Source organism: Mirounga angustirostris, unplaced genomic scaffold (genome assembly GCF_029215605.1).
Source record: "Mirounga angustirostris isolate CCGP_5_RB_7025 unplaced genomic scaffold, mMirAng1.0.hap1 SCAF_8, whole genome shotgun sequence".
Taxonomy (NCBI): domain Eukaryota; kingdom Metazoa; phylum Chordata; class Mammalia; order Carnivora; family Phocidae; genus Mirounga; species Mirounga angustirostris.
The window spans coordinates 109,727,854-109,745,136 of record NW_026991716.1 but is presented as its reverse complement, the minus strand read 5'-3'; the positions used below and the strand labels follow the sequence as shown (position 1 = coordinate 109,745,136).

The window sequence follows — 17,283 nt, the reverse complement described above, 5'->3', positions numbered from 1 at the left end:
AAAAAAAAAAAAAAAAACACTGCAGAAAGAAATTAAAGGAGAGCTAATTAAATGGAAAGACAACTGTTCATGGATTGGAAGACTGAAGATGACAATACTAAACAAAATGATCTATAGATTGAACATAATCCGTAGGCAAATTCCAACAGCCTTTTTTGCAGAAATGGAAAAGCCAATCCTCAAATTCGTATGAAACTGTGAAGGGCCTAAAATAATCCAAAACAATCTTGAAAAAGAACAAAGCTGAAGAACTCACACTTCGCGATTTCAAAATTTACTCAAAATTTACTACAAAGCTACAGTAATCAAGTCAGTGTGGTATTGGTACAAGAATAGGCGAATACACCAAAAGAAGAGACAGTCCAGAAATAAACCCTTACTTGTAGAGCCAACTGATTTTTTTTTTTAAAGATTTTATTTATTTATTTGAGAGAGAGAGAATGAGAGAGAGCACATGAGAGGGGGGAGGGTCAGAGGGAGAAGCAGACTCCCTGCCGAGCAGGGAGCCCGATGCGGGACTCGATCCCGGGACTCCAGGATCATGACCTGAGCCGAAGGCAGTCGCTTAACCAACTGAGCCACCCAAGCACCCGCCAACTGATTTTTAAAAAGGGGTGCCAAGTCCATCCAATGGGAGAAAGTATATTCTCTTCAACAAATGCTAGGACAAGTGAACTGCCACATGCAAAAGAATGAAGTTGGACCCCTACTTCACACCACATACAAAAACTAACTCAAGACAGACCAACAAACCTAAAAAGAGGTAAAACCATACAACCCTTAGAAGAAAACAGAGGGGTTTATCTCTATGATGTTGGGTTTGGCAATGGATTCCTAGATATGAATGACACCAAAAGAAAAAAACAAATTGTGGACTTCATCAAAATTAAAACTTCTGGGCATCAAAGGACATTGTCAAGCAAGTTAAACGTCAAAATGGGAGAGAATCTTTATAAATCATATACAGATAAGGGTTTAATATCCACAATACATAAAAGAATGCCTACAACAACAAAAGGACAAAAAAGTTTTTTTGAATGGACAAAAGACTTGAGTAGATACTTCTTCGAAGATGTAGAAATTGACATTAAACACATGAAAAGATGCTCAACATTATTAGTTATCAGGGAAATGTAAATCAAAACCACAAGAATTGCCGCTTCACATTTATTAGGATGGCTATAATTTAAAAAAAAAAAAGGAAAATAATAAGCATTGGCGAGAATGTGGAAAAACTGGAACCCTTGTACACTGTCGATGGGAATGAAAGATAGTCCAGCCACTGTGAAGTATGGTGGTTCCTCAAAAAAACTAAACAGAATTACCATATAATCCATCAATTCCACTCCCAGGTATATACCCAAAAGAATTAAAACAGGGACGTAAACAGATACTTGTACACCAATGTTCTTTGCAGAATTATTCACAAAAGTCAAAAGGTAGACACAACCAAGCGCCCATCAGAAGAATGGAGAAACAAAATGTGGTATACAAATACAATGGAATATTATACAGCCATAGAAAGAAAGGAAATTCTGATACACACTATAACATGGATGAGCCTTGAAAGTATTACGCTAAGTGAGATACGCCAGACACAAAAGGAAAATTTTGTGATTCCACTTAAATGAAATATTGAAAACAGGCATATTCAGAGACAGAAAGTAGATAAGTTACCAGGGGCTAAGGAGAGGAGCAAACAGTTATTGCTTAAAGGATACAGAATTTCTGTTTAAAATGATGAAGTTGTGGGGCGCCTGGGTGGCTCAGTTGGTTAAGCAACTGCCTTCGGCTCAGGTCATGATCCTGGAGTCCCGGGATCAAGTCCCGCATCGGGCTCCCTGCTCGGCAGGGAGTCTGCTTCTCCCTCTGACCCTCCCCCCTCTCATGCTCTCTATCTCATTCTCTCTCAAATGAATAAATAAAATCTTTTAAAAAATTAAAAAATAAATAAAATGATGAAGTTGTGGAAATAAATAGTGGAGATGGTTGCATGACATTGTAAAAGTAATTAATGACACTGAATTGTACATTTAAAATGGTTAAAATGGTGAATTTTATGTTATTTATATTTTACCACAATAAAAATGTTTTTAAAGTGAAAAATGTTTTTAAAGTTAATACATCTATATGGACAAATTAGCCCATATGGAATATAGCCATTGCCTTTCTAAAAGGAAGTAGTGTGCGCAAAGACGAGGCCATCACATTAACTAGAACCTCCTGCTATTTTTATGTATATCCAAGTTTACAATCATTAAGCCAAACTTCTCTCAAGATGCCTCTTATTCAGGGAATCCAGAAGCACTAACCAAAACATCATTTCAGCCATTAATCCTTTCTCTTTTAGTATTCTCTCCTGCCACTTCAGGATGCCCAGTCAGTGCAGGAGGCACATCATACTACACAGAACTCAGAATCAAGCAAACATGATGACTAAAGAGATCGTAAGCCTCACAGTAACAGCAAGAGGGAAGACTTTCTTTGGAGGCTCATCACTGACTATATAATCCCCTACATCTCTTCTAGATTAACCTTTAAGGCAGTGACTTAATTTTCACTGTTCATCATCCTCTCCATCCTAACTCCTGACACATCACTATGAGCCAATTTAAATATGACCCATCCCAACTCCTAACTCTGAGGTTCTTAAAACTTGCCCCAATGAGGCTGCTTATTAGAGATATACATTCTCAGGCCCTAACCCTGGAGATTCTAGGCCAGTGGACGTGGATGGCGTGTAAGCCCAGGAATCTCACCTTAAGTGAAAGCGATGCAGGTAATCCATCGAATCCACTTTGAGAAAAACTGTATGTTTTCAATTCCTAAAATCCTAAATTCAGTGAACTTTCACCTCCCTGTCCATCCAGCAACAAAATATGATGTATACATTTGGAACTAGAAGCCACCTAGAGTGCCGCCTCTCTAAAATCTTAATCTCACTCTTAGATTACAAGCTCTGGTCCTTCCAGCTAATTTACTCATTCCCACATCTACTCTTTATTTCACAAGGATCTCTAGTTTCTTGACAGCCTCCTTTTCTTTAGTCAGTTCCCAGTCTCATTTCTTTTCCTGCCCAATCTGGAGCCCAACCATTTTAACTTCTTTCTTAACAGAAGATTTGGCTTTCACATCTGTCTCTCATTTACACATTCTCCACAAACCCCCATGTCTGCATGAATCTTACAAGTGACATCTCAGCTTCCATGCTTTAATCAAGGAATGCAGATGGAAAAAAACAAAATCCTTTTTCTCATCTCCTCTCCAACCAAATTCTGTCAACTTTTACCCCTAACACCTTTGGAATCTATACTCTACTCTCCTGCCATTGCTAGTGTCCTAGTTTAGACATACATCACCTCTCACCTGAACTATGGTCCAGTCTATCCTGCTTCAGCAACACCCCTCAAATTTATTCACTAAGTCTCTGAGTGATACACTAAAAGGCAAAATGGGCCTCCCATATGCAAAGCCCCATACTGGTTCTCTAGCCCATACAATAAAGGCAAAGCTCCTAAGGACAGCATTCAAAGGCTTTAATGACCTGAAACCTAAATCTCTCTCTAGTCTTATCTCCTACCACGACTCTCACAGATTCATAACCTAGTTATACCAAATTATTCATACTTCTCTAAACCTCTCTTTATAGTTCTATACTTCCTCCTCCTGGTATAATCCATCTCTTTTACAGCTTATGAATGCTACCATACTACTACTTTCTCTACTTCCCCAAAATTGTTCCCTCCACTATATATTGTACATTCTTCTATTACTGAAGTTATCCCATACACTGAAATTATTGATTTGCTTTTGACTGTTCTATTAAACCATCAACCTCCTGAAGATACAGACTGTCTTTTATCTGTAAGTGGCTAGTAAACTGCCAGTTTTTGCTGACTTGAAGTGTTACTTCTTGGATGAAGGAAAAACTTCCTAAAGTAACTGTTGAGAAAAATACTGAAATAAATTCATTCACATAACACATTTGAGTTCTGTGAACAAGGCACCCAGCCATGAAAGATATAAAGATACCCAAGTTCTAATAATTTCTTTAAAGAGCTTAAAATATAACAGAGGGAAGTTAATACATTTACAAATGTAAGATTCAAGCCATCTTTATATCTTTTGACAAGCTCATCATTTACCTAAGGTTTTGTTCGCTGGCAATGAATTCTCCAGAATGCAGATAAAAAAACAAGAATAAAACCAGTTTTAGTAACTCTTGCAAGATACAGTGACTTTTCCAATTCCTATATACCATGGTTAATTTTCAAAGTGGACTCTAAATGGATAATTATGGTTGGGGGGAGGAAAATAAACTAAAATCTATGTAGTATTCTAGATCCTAGCTATGCAAACTGTGTCCCCAACCAACTAAATCAGCATTTACCTGGGAGTCCCTTACAAATGACAAATCTGGAGCCCCATTCCACCGACAGAATCAGATCTCCAGGTGGTTCATATGCGTACCAAAAAGTTCATGAAGCTCCTGATAACCTCAAACACCCTGTGAGATATGACTACACCCATTTTATAAATGAGGAAACCCAAACCCAAAGGATTTAATCCCAAATCACAAAGCTATCAATATTGGGAGATGGGATTCAAACCCAAGTGTTTCTTTAAAAAAATCTTTTCTTCAGTGTACTGTATCTCAGAGAAAAGGTCTAGAATAGCATCATCAAACAGAAATATGATGCAAGCCACATTTATAATTTCAAATTTTCTATTAGCCACATTAAGAATAAAAGGAAACAGGTAAAACTAATTTAAATATTTTATTTAACCCCAAATATTTAAAACATTACCATTTCCAAATGTATTTAATATAAAGAAATTATTAATGTGATATTTTATATTCTCGTGTGTGTGTATAGTCTTTGAAATTTGGTGTGTATTTTACACATATAGCACAACTCAGTTCAGACTAGCCACATATCAAGTGCTCAACAGCTCTATGTGGCTAGTGGCTACCATACTGGACAATGCTGGTTTAGAATGTCTTGCATATTAACAATTTTTAAAAATACAAAACTGGCAATTTACTACCAGGATTGTTGAATAAAAAAAATGAACTTCATGTTACTTTATCCACACCTGTGCTGGCACAGATTAAAAAGAAAACTGCATGTTGTGTTGTAATCAAAATTGACTGGTTTCAGTGATACCAATTCTGCCAAACTGATCCATCCACTATAACCTCTGACAATTATAAAGCCAAGTGGGCACAACACAGGGAATAGCATGTAATATTCAAAATGGTCATATGTAATAGTCCTCAGAAAATTTCTACATTTGAAACCAAAGATTTTTTTTAAATGAGGGGAAAGGGAGGCTTTTACTTTCATCCAAAGATGTAAGACAAAATTTCTAACTATAAGCCAGAATTAATTTGACAAACCATAAATAATTCAAACATACGTAATTCTCACTTCAATGATTTATAAATTATATACCAAACTAAAATTTACCACAGTATTTTGATACGCAAATACCAATTAGTGAATGGGTTAAGGTTCTTTCTTTAGGTGAAAATTTATACAGAAAAGAACTATTAGGAAGGTAACATAAAAAGAGAAAAGATTTGAAACTACATTACATATTTCTGCCTCTTAACAATTCTGGGGGAAAAAGGTGACAGACTAAATTTCAAAATATATAAAAGAGTTTAGAGACTGTCAGTGATTTTAAGTCATTTATCCACTCAACCGATTAGTAAATAAGTATAACTGAAAATGAAGTAATACCGTACTATTTATAATTTGTGACCACGCAACAAATTCACACTTTTATTATTTGCATATGCTGTTATCTTCTCTGAAAATACCTAGACTTAATTACAATTCCACTTTTCAAGTCAGTCACAAAGTCAAAAAACCATCATTTTTTTCCACATAATAGATTCAAATAAATGATTATCTTTTTAAAAGAACTAATCAAAGAAAAAGATAAGTATATAACAGTTAAAATTTCAAATTATAAAGATTTGAAGACTTCCTATATTTTTCCAATTACGTCATGACAGCTGTTTAATAGTTTTTACTTTTTTTTAATTCAAAATACACAAAACAGGAAATGTTCTATATAAAAGCTAGCAGTGACAGAAAAGAAAAATACTTCAAACTTTCCAACTTGTGGTATACAAACTCAAAAATAAAAAAAATTAAAAAAAAGGAAAAAGCAAAGACCAGCGAAAGAATAGAGAGACAGGGTGTAATTTAGCAGATACATCTTAATATTTCTTGAGGAAGAGTCTCAAATTGAGAGAGGTAACTAAATGCCCTAATGTTTCCATTTTTAGCTCTCCCTCTCATCCCCTGCTAAAACTCAAGCTTACAGAAAGCACAGGTCATCCTGGGAAACAAAAGTCTTCAGTCAAACCTCATTTCAACTAAATGGGGCCAATACTTAACACTACACTATTTTATTTTACTTTTTATTTTTTTAAGTAGGCTCCACGCCCAGCATGGAGCCCAAAATGGAGCTTGAACTCAGGACCCTAAGATCAAGATCTGAGTTGAGATCAGATGTTGGACACTTAACCAACTGAGCTGCCCAGGAGCCCCAACACTATACTATCTTAAAGAATTACTTCCCTTATTGTTTAGTACTTCCCTTAAACCTTAAAAAACCTTAAAAAAACTGTATGGCAATCTATGACCTTCACAATCTTCATATTCAAGCATTAAACCTTTACATCCCCCCACCAACTGTGGCCTTTGCATTTTATTTTAAACAAAACATGAAATGTGAACATGAACAAATACTTTTAATCTTATCAAACAGAAGTTTCAGAGCCTGCAGCCATTTTGTAAATGAGAAAGGCTCTATTACTAATATGTGTGACCCTGGTCAAGTCATAACTCCCGTGTTACTTCACCCTATTCAATATTTCTGTAATTCTAAATACTTTAACACGAATTTAACAACAGGTTTTATTTAACTAATCCAAAAGTTAATAAGCCATAAACACTAAATATTCCATAAATAGGCACAGGTGGCTGTAGAAGAATGTTAATAAAATGGTTTCCATACCCACAAAGATTATTCCTAATCCAACCTGTTGTTTCACAAATTCATGTTCCTTAGGCACAATCAAGAACCAGGTACGGGAATGGAATAAATGGTCAGCACCCTCTGTTACTGACGCTGGAAAAAAAAAAAACATTGAAATACCAGCTGACTGTGTCAGGCATTTCATGCTAGTAAATGGCTAATACATAAAATAATATTCTCTAAGCAGACTAATACTGTGAAAAGAAAAGACTGAATACTTTTTCTTCTATACTAAGTCAAAAAATCATTTCTGGATCCTTTAAAAAAAAAATCTGTCCTATTCTTCTAACAATTCAAATTGGTGGAAACTGTAACAAAATACTTTACCAGTTGACACGTGTCTCCTAAAAGAAAAAAGCCATTTCCTTTTTTGACCTCCTGTCTGATGACTAGCTATTTGGAAAAACAGTTTCCCTGATGACCAAGTTTTTAACAACCAGTAAGTAACAAAAACCTTCAAATATTTACCATTATTTTTATTTTGCCCAGAACTTACATTGGCCCATTTAAAACACAAATTCTAAATCAAAGAGTGGGCTTAACAAAATATTCCAATTTAAGATACACAAGGCTAAAACAAACACATCCAAAAATCTATTTCTAGTGTAGCTTTCACTTTTCTGGTTTTCTCTTTAAAAGAGATTTACTTGACCTATTTTCATGTGTTTTTAGAGCACTCAGACACTCAAGACAAACAGTATTTGCTGGTCATGAAAACAGCAGAGTCAACATCATAAATCCTGTTATTTCTGTGGGTCATTTTCTTCATGTGTCCTATATTCCACGTCTTTTTAAGAGTCTAAACATAGATTCATTTGTTAAAAAGACAAAAAGTCTTAAGTCCTCCAATTTCTGTAATTATACACTGCTTTCAATGCCAATGTTATACTTTCACATCCTATTTAAAAGTACACACACTGGAGGGGAGGGAGTGCGCCCAAGGACCTGAAATGTCAAACTATAAAGACAACGCTATTTGTCATTTCTTGGCGTTCTTCTTCCCTCAATTCCACAGTTTCAGTATTACAAAACTATTACTAAAAATATTAAACAAAATGTAAGTACTTTCGAAACTTGAAAAGTGTCACTAAACTGGCACTTAGGGAAGAAAAATAAAAACATATACGAAATGGTTAACAAGAGAAGGCTCTAGTTGTCAAAATGTGTGTGTAAACTCAAAACAACTTTGCAGCCTTCTCTAGACTCCTACAGAAAATAAAACAGCGACAACAATGGAAGACCCGTACGTACTCTTTTAGATGGGATGGGTGCGGGGGGGGGGGGGGGGGGGTGCGGGGGGGGGGTGGGGGGCGAGGTAGGGAGAGAACTCTACTCAGCTACCAGAACAAAGCAACAGCCCCCGCTTTTAAGATGCACTGAGGTGTGGTGTTTTGTTTTTTGGCTCAACGGGTATCAAGAGGTCTCTTAATTGTTCCGATGATTTACTAATCATCAAAACCACGACAATACGCAGCGCTGGGCTTAACCAGGGCAAGGTGGAGGGACTGCTCTTCCTATTAGGCAAGACCCAGACTCTGAGCAGAGGAGGAGGGAGAGGGAAGAGAAGGCAGCAGCCAAAGACACTCCCGGAAAAAGACAAAATGAAGGGACTGTACGCCCTGGCTGCGATCTGACCCAAGGCCCGGGCAGAGGCCTCCACACGGGAAGACAGGGACAGGATACCCTTCAAACCATAGCCGCCCCTAAATCTTGAGGCCGGAAGTTCCCCGAGTAGAGGCCTGACCCCACCGACAAGGGGAGAGGAGAGGGACCTGGTTGCCACCAAAGGCAGAGACGAGGACCCCGGCGGAAGAGGCTGCGCAGTAATGGCCGCTGCTCCGCCTCTCGCACCCCGACCGTGACCAGCTCCGGGCCGTCGCCCAGGGCAGGGGCTGCGGCGGCCGCGGACAACGCAGCGCCCATCACAGTCTTCTTGCCTGCGACAACAGCCAAGGTGGGGGCGGAGGGAAGGGCTGAACTGCCCTATCCCGCCTGGGCGCAGAGAGCCGCGGCCGCGCCAGCCCAAGGGCGTCCACCTACGTACCGGCCCCTGACCCCGCCGCCGCCCCTCTCAGGCCCGGAGCGCAGGGCCCACCCGAAGCGCGTCGCGGCTGGAGGTGACACCGCGAGCCATCACGCCTTTCCCTGGGTTAGGATGTCGCAGTGGCTGCCTCTGACCCTTCCCCGCGAAAACCTCACCCCGACTCCCACCTCTCTAGCCACAGCCGCGGCCGTCTCGCAGCCTTTCCTCTTCGGCCTGAGAGCCCGCAGCGGCCGGGAACGCGCGCGGCGGTCACATGACCGCCCGTCGCGTCGCGGGGGGGCGGGGCCGCGCGGGGCGGAAGTAGAGCCTTGTACTGGGGCTCTCGCGCCAGCCCCTCCGCTCTGTTTCCTCGCGACCCAGTCCTCAGGCGAGCGGTTGGGTACTTACTTTTTCCTGCCTTTGGAGACCTGCAGTTTCTCCCTGGATCGTTCTAACTGCTTTGTATTATGCTTTACTTGTAATTAGGTGCCGAAGATTGAAAGAGTGCAGGTCCACTAGAGAGAGATTTGGGGCAAAGGAAGTAAGACGCGTGTAGAACCAGCAGGTGGTGCTGCTCAGAAGCCCCGCTTCGAGACTCAAGAGAAGCCTTTGGGCGCCTAGCTGGATTTTGGGGTGCAGAGGCCTTGGCAGAGTACTGCTTGTTCTCTTAACAACCACAACAAAGGGGTCCTTTGAGAGTTCTATCTAGTTTATTCACCGTCCGAAGGGTTGAGCAATTTAATCGGAAAAAAATAGATCTTAATTTCCTTTTGGACCCATTTTTCTTAGACTAGAGCATAGGAAGCTGAAGAAGAGATCAATCAGCAGAAGAATCTAAAACTAAAGGAATGGCTTATCTTGTTGCATTCGTGTGGTTTAAACGCCAAAACCTTGGCAGTATCCTCCATTACATTTTAGCATATACATTGTCTTTCTTGGAACTGACTATATTTTCTCAATTTATAGTAAAATGAGGAGGGTGGAATAGCATGCGTTTTGTCTTTAAAAGAGTATATATTCCAACATTCCATGGCAGTATCTTACTTTCAGTACTGTTGCATTTTGAAATGTCATAAGCTGTTCACTTAAGGCTGGAAATTTTTAGTGTCCATATATATAGACATGTTTACATTTTCTTTTATTCTTCTGAAATCAATATATTTCAAGGTTCTTATATATATCAATATATAACTAGCTCTTGAAGAGTGCCATCTAGCTCAATGATGCTTAATGTAAGCAAAACAAGATTTTTTTACAACTTCTCTAAGTGTAATAATGTTGAAGAGTATGTTCTCCAGCTTTAAGCTTAATCCTGTCTTTATGTTCTCCTTAGCCATCCAGTCTTACCCCTCTATCCTACACACCCCATGAACAAATAATACTAAAAATTTGATATATACTTGAAGATGCCAGCTTTAAGATATAATATTAATATTAACTAACTGAATGCCATCATTCTAAGTGCTTTACACATATTAGCTCACAATAAACTCTAAGGTAGGTACTATTGTTATTCCCATTTTACAAAAACAGACACAGCTAGGATTTGAATCTAGGCAGGGACTGTAGGAGTTCACCTAATTCAATGCTTATTTTATCAAGTAAGAAATAGATATAACAAGGTTAAATGACTCACTTAAAGACTTTGTTGTTCAAGATAGAATGGGGTCAGAACACAAGCATGTTTATTGATCCATAAATGCTTTTAGTTTAGAAAAAGTTATTCACGAGTCTTGCATTGCTCTATGTGTATATTTAGAACAGTTTCTGCAAATAAATATAATTGATACTCTATCCGTCTACACAGAAGAAAAGAATTAACAAGAATCTCACTACAATGCCCTTTCAGGCTTCAAATTGTCTCTCAGCCACACCTATAATCTTTTATCAGTGAAAAGCTCCATCTTTCCATATCCAAATCCATCTTTAATTCCTCTTTCTCTTATGTCCCTTATCCACTTTGCAAATAATCTGTTGATTTTTCCTTCAAAACACATTCAGAAAATGGCTACTTACCACTTCTACACAACCTACATCATCTCTTGTTTGGATTATTGCAGTAGCCCAGGGACTGGTTTTCTTGCTTCTGTTCTTGCTTTCCTTTGAGTCTATTCTCAACACAGAGGACAAAGTAAACTTACTAAAAGAAAGTCAGATCATACCACTCCTCTCTCTGTTCAGAGTCTCTCATGGCCTCCTAAAACAAAGTAAAAACAAAAGTCTTTAAACAGGTACTGTGTTTATACTTAATGGAGTTATTATTTTTTTTAGTTTTTTTTTTTTTTATTTTAGAGAGAGGGAGCATGAGTGGGGGAGGGGTGGAAGGTAAGGGAGAGAAGCAGACTCTCCGCTGAGTGCAGAGCCCAATGCAGGGCTCAATCTCAGGACCCTAAGAGCATGCCCTGAGCTGAAATCAAGAGTCAGATGCTTAATCAACTGAGCCACCCAGGCACCCCAATGGGGTTATTTTTATTTTATTTTTTTTTTAAGATTTTATTTATTTGACAGAGACACAGCGAGAGAGGGAACACGAGCAGGGGGAGTAGGAGAGGGAGAAGCAGGCTTCCCGCTGAGCAGGGAGCCTGATGTGGCCCTTGATCCTAGGACCCTGGGATCATGACCTGAGCTGAAGGCAGACGCTTAACGACTGAGCTACCCAGGCGCCCGTGGGGTTATTTTTAAATGAATAAATATTTTAAATAGTGCTCAGTTTTACTTTCTGATGAACATATATAAACAGCAGTTAATTTTGAGTCTTCTATAATTTTAAAGAGTATAAAGGGATCCTAAGACCAAAAAGTTTGAGAACACTGGCCTTAGCCAATTTCATGTACCCACTCTAAGCTAGGTTTCTTCCTGCATGCCCGCAATCATCTGATAAGTGTTATCAGTTGTGTGGACACAACTTTCTCATATGTCTGGAAACAGGAGAAACCAGATTCAGAAATGCACCTGTCATTATAGCTAGCAGATGAATACAAATAAAGCCAAGGGGAAGTTTTGAAATGCAAACTTTTCCATCTCAATTGAAGATTTTGTTCCAAGAGCTAATACATAGCTTGGTCTCTGTCCTAACATTTGATGTCATTCTACTTACAGTAATCAAATAAAATATACTTTCCCAGTAGAATTCCCTTGTAAGTAATAGTATAGTAGACAGTTTTACTTGTGTTTTTCCTTTACCTAATGTGATAATCAGTGCTCTCTCTTTGACTAGTTCTTAATGTTCCTACTGCAGCCCCAGAAGTAACAACCAAATTCTGACAATTGTATTCCTGGGAAATAATGCAACACAAAACAGTCACTGGGTCAAAATTTTACAGTTTGACTGTAAAGTCAAGCATGCCTTTCCTAACTGTTGTATGAACACATGATGTATGTATTGATTTTTAGATGTCTTATATTGACAATATTAGCTATTATCTCCCAAATCCCTGCTTGTTTTGTTGGATGACATGACCACTCATTGAGTATGGTATTGAAAGATAAGTGCTCTGTTTTATTTTTTGACAGAATCATTTGTTGTTTTAAAGCTTGATTATTATTTTAATAAAACTGAAACTTGCACCATATTACATAAAAGGAAGTAGTTTACATTCATACAGGCAGCAAATATGTTTTGCAATATCACATTTTCCTCAAAATGGCTAGGGTTTAGGGAATCAATGTTAAATGGACTTATAATCATGCATATTTGGGCTTTTGTTTATTTGTGAAATTATATGCATATCAGTTATCAGCTTAATAAAATTATAACCTAAAAACTTGAAATACTTTGCATAGCAGTGTATCAGTCAGGGTCCTATTTGGAACATAGAAACCACCTTAGATATTTCAAACAGAGGGAACTTAATGCAGTGAATTGGTTGCAAGTTTTGAAAAAATGGAGGAGCCAAGGAAGGAAGATGAGGATTCCGTGAAATCAGGAACTAGAAAGTCACTAAGCTCTCCTGAGGTCAAAGGAGCAGAGGGCTTTCTGGTGTTCTCAGGACCACTCATGTGTCCCTTAAGCTGCTGGTTGAACGGCTGCAATAGTAAGCCAGGAGCTCATAAGCTCACCGAGGCTGCAGGGATCCAGGAATTTATGGCAATTAGGATTTACCTACCCCTGCCACTACCAGAGCCAGGACCAAGAAAAGAATCAACTTCCCCCTTCCACCTCCTATTTGCATATGAGTGTTTTCCATTGGTAGAACTACACAGGAAACCAACAGTCAGCGGGTTCTGGAAAATGACTCTCCAGCTCCCTTAGATATCAAGCAGAATAGAGACGTGCCAGTGTGAGACTAGGCATCAACAGAGAAGGTATTTGCTGCTACTAGAACTAGTATTGAGTTTTCCCTTTTGTTCTTCCTCGTCCTATGGACCTTCCATAAGGGGTCCACGAGATGCTGAGAAACACTACACCATTCTGATAAATGGAGCATGAAACTGGACTAAGTCAGTGAGTATATACCAACCCAGGCTAATGACTATAAGATGTGGGCATTAGACCCAAGACAGTGCTATCCTGAAATTCTGGGACTTTTGCAGAGAGCTATGGGACGCAGACCCTCTCCTCCTCTGGATGGCATCAAGTGCAGAGGTTACACCTTGGGCTGCCTCCTTCGTATTGTTACCATGAGGAAAACCAGCCTGAAGATGAAACTGACAGGGACAGAACAACTGGACTGAGAGAATGCCAGAAGCCTTATGGAAGCACACTTCAGGGCTGCCTTTTCTCTGAAATTCTCAATTATGTAAGCTCATATAGCCCCTATATTGTTTTAGTCAGCTTGAGTTCACTTTCTGGGTAGTATTTGCAACAAGAAACATCCTGATACATGATACAGTTCCTAGACCTGGCAATAAAGAGTCCCATACTCTAGCTACAAACTTGTATCTCTGGCTCCCACGCTCTCTCATTCCTACTAAGCCATTAGAAATAGGCAAACTGAAAAAAACAAAAACAAAAAAAACACATCTGTTTTGTACAACCGGTAACAACTTTCAACTTTTGATAGAGTACATAGCTTTTTTGAAAAGATAATGACAAGGAGAAATTGCATGATATTTTAAGGTTGATCAATAGATATACAATAAATTTTATATCCACAAGAGAAGAATATACCTTATATTCAATACCTGTGTAATAATTATGAAACAAAAAGGAAGAAGAGAAACTCATGTACTTAGACTACAAAGAATATTTCAATAAACTTCTCAGGTCATATTTTCTGATAACAATGTAGTTAAACTGGATATTAATAAAGCATTAAATGGGGGAAAATTGCCTATCATTTCAAAGTTTAAAGTCTCTAAATCTTGGGCCAGCAATAAAATCAATATAATTTGAGACAATCTTAAAATAAGAAAAACAAGAGCACAATGTGTCAGCATTTTTTTGAACATGGCAAAACTTACCAGAAAAAATTTCATAGTCTTACAATTTTCTATTACTAAAAATAAAGATTAAAAACAAGAATTTTTTTAAAAAGACACAAGAACAGAGGAATAAAATCCTAAATATAAAAATCAAGGTAGAGTTGATAATCCAAAAGTTTTGTTTGATTTAAAAATAAAAGTAAAAAGATATAAACTGCGAATACATATTATTAAGAATGAGAAAGAAAAACAGCCATAGATATGGAGGAAGATAGCATTACTAAATAACACTGTACTAATAAATTTGAAAATTCCAAGTCACATGAGTAACCTGGAACATATTAACCTTCTTTGTACACAGAGAAATTTTTCGTACACTTTGGACTAACTGTGCATTCTACGTGGAATCCTGTTATGGTCTGAATGTTTGTGTCCCTGCAAGATTTAAGTTGAAATCCTAAATTCCCAAAGGTGAAGGTATTAGTAGATGGGGACTTTGGGAGAAGATGGAGTCATGAGGGTAAAGCCCTCCTTAATGGGATTAGTGCTCTGGTAAAAGATGCCCCACAGAACTCCCCAGCCCTTCTGCTTGTGAGGATGCAAGGAGAGGTCTGCAACTTCGAAGAGAGCTCACCCAACCATGCTGGCACCCTGATTTCACTTTAGAGCCCTCAGAACTGTGAGTATTAAATTTCTGTTGTTAATAAGCTACTAGTCTGTGGTATTTTGTTACAGTAGCCCCAGTGGACTAAGATAAATCTCTCTGGATCTGTGGTGGTTCCTTCTTGTCAATGATGTCTCAGCTTAAATATCAACTCCTCAGAGAGGTGGTTTATTTTTGGTTTTGTTTTTGTTTTCTGACTACCCATAATTCCTCCACATCCCTCAGGCAGTCACTTCCTATCACATCATACTTTAAAAAAAAAAAAATTATTTAGGGGCGCCTGGGTGACTCAGTCGGTTAAGTGTCTGCCTTCAGCTCAGGTCATGACCAGGGTCCTGGGATCCAGCCCCCCGTTGGGCTCCCAGCTCAGCGGGGAGCCTGTTTCTCCTTCTCCGCCATTCCCCCTGCACCACCTTGTGCTCTCTGGCTCTCTCCCTCTCTGTGTCAAATAAATAAAATCTTTAAAAAGAAAAAAGAAAAGAAAAGATTTATTTATTTATTTATTTGAGAGAGAGGGGGAGAGAGAGAGAGTGTAGGAAGAGGCAGAAGTAGAAGGAGAGAGAGAACCCCAAGCCTACTCCCCGTGCATGGAGCACAGAGCCCAAGACGGGGCTCGATCTCATGATGCTGAGATCCTGACCTGAGCCGAAACCAAGAGTGGCCACTTAACTGACTGAGCCACCCAGGCGCCCCTCATATCACACTCTTAATCTCACCAGAGTATTTTTCATTACTTGATATTGTAAAGAATTATTTCATGGTTTATTATCTGTCTTTGCTTCTGAGAATGTAAGTTGCTTGAAAAGAGGGGCCTTGAATGTCTTTACTGCCCGAAGCTCATAGAACAGAGGCACATAGTTGGTATCAATAAATGTTGTTTATTCTCTACAGAAAACTTAGTATTATGAGTTATCTGAATAAAAATCAAAAGTGAATTACTAAAAGAGCAAAAATAGCTCCATTGAAAACTTCTGATAAGTGAATAAATAATGTTTTAGGAAAATAAAAATGACTAGCATCATAAGACATATATCCAATAATTATGGAATTACTTAAAAAAAAAACACTTTCAGGGATGCCTGGGTGGCTCAGTGATTTAGCATCTGCCTTCAGTTCAGGTCATGATCCCAGGGTCCTGGGACTGAGCCCCGAGTTGGTCTCCCTGCTCACTGGGGAGTCTGCTTCTCTTTCTCCCTCTGCCCTTACCCCCCCTCCATGCTCTCTCCCTCTCTCAAAAAAATAAATAAAATCTTAAAAAATAAATAGTTCCAAGGCATGACAGTTTTACTGTTGAGCCCTTGCAAGCTTTCAACAAATAAAAACTCTCCATGTTACTTAAAATGTTTGCTAGCCCAGAAAGTGATGACCAATTATTCAATTATATATTTAGAACACCTAAAAGAATAAATTTTAAAATTCTTAGAACTAGAAAAAACTTAAGTCAAATATTTAGAAGCAAAACAAATACAAAAAAATTAAATATTTTTATTAAAATATTAAAATATTTATTGTATTAAATATTAATGTTGTTTTAAAATTTGTTTGTTTTAGGGGCACCTGGGTGGCTCAGTCGTTAAGCATCTGCCTTCGGCTCAGGTCATGATCCCAGGGTCCTGGGATCGAGCCCCGCATCGGGCTCCCTGCTCCACGGGAAGCCTGCTTCTCCCTCCCCCATTCCCCCTGCTTGTATTCCCTCTCTCACTGTGTCTCTCTCTGTCAAATAAATAAATAAAATCTTTAAAAAAAAAATAAAATAAAATTTGTTTGTTTTAAAAATTATTTGAAGCAATAAGGACTTAATTTGCAATTAAAATTCCAAGTCAAAATCTGAATGTTGTTGGAGATGGACAAGTTATTCTCAAATTTACCCAAACATAGGGGAAATAATAGCTGCTAATATGCAAGTATACAGTGTTTGGTAAAGGAAGAATATGAATTTAAAAAGAAAGGCTGTGTTTTCAACAGTTTGGGGGAAAATTGCCTACTTGGAGGGAAAAAATATATTAATTCACCTCTTACATGATAAAGCAAATATTATAAACTGGTCACCATTGTACCATAACTGGGCCACAAATATAAACTGTTTGTTGCATGGTATTCTAAAAATCAGAAAAATTTTCAACAAAATATAAATGTTTAAGAAAAACTGTGAAGAAAAAGTAAATCAGAAAATATA

General features: G+C 38.3%; 1 protein-coding gene and 1 long non-coding RNA gene across 6 annotated transcripts in view; one reads left to right on the top strand and one right to left on the bottom strand.

Annotated features, from left to right (window-relative positions):
• The window catches only part of RNF146 (ring finger protein 146), a 34,405-nt gene extending 25,033 nt beyond the window's left edge, over positions 1 to 9,372 (bottom strand). For 2 of the 5 annotated variants that reach the window (XM_045865508.3, XM_064598089.1), the window contains exons 1-2: positions 9,268 to 9,343; positions 7,036 to 7,149 (exon numbers count right to left, since the gene is read on the bottom strand). The gene's annotated coding sequence lies outside the window, so the exon portion shown is untranslated. Of the gene's footprint in view, positions 1 to 7,035; positions 7,150 to 8,828; positions 8,848 to 9,267 lie in introns of those variants that run through there. The other 3 variants (XM_054505554.2, XM_045865506.3, XM_045865507.3) reach the window with 3 other exon arrangements.
• LOC135365615 (uncharacterized) lies at positions 9,031 to 16,788 on the top strand. The gene is made up of 3 exons (XR_010413758.1): positions 9,031 to 13,818; positions 14,805 to 15,122; positions 16,659 to 16,788. It is a non-coding gene; the product is annotated as an uncharacterized LOC135365615 (long non-coding RNA).
• The last annotated feature ends 495 nt before the right edge of the window (positions 16,789 to 17,283 follow it).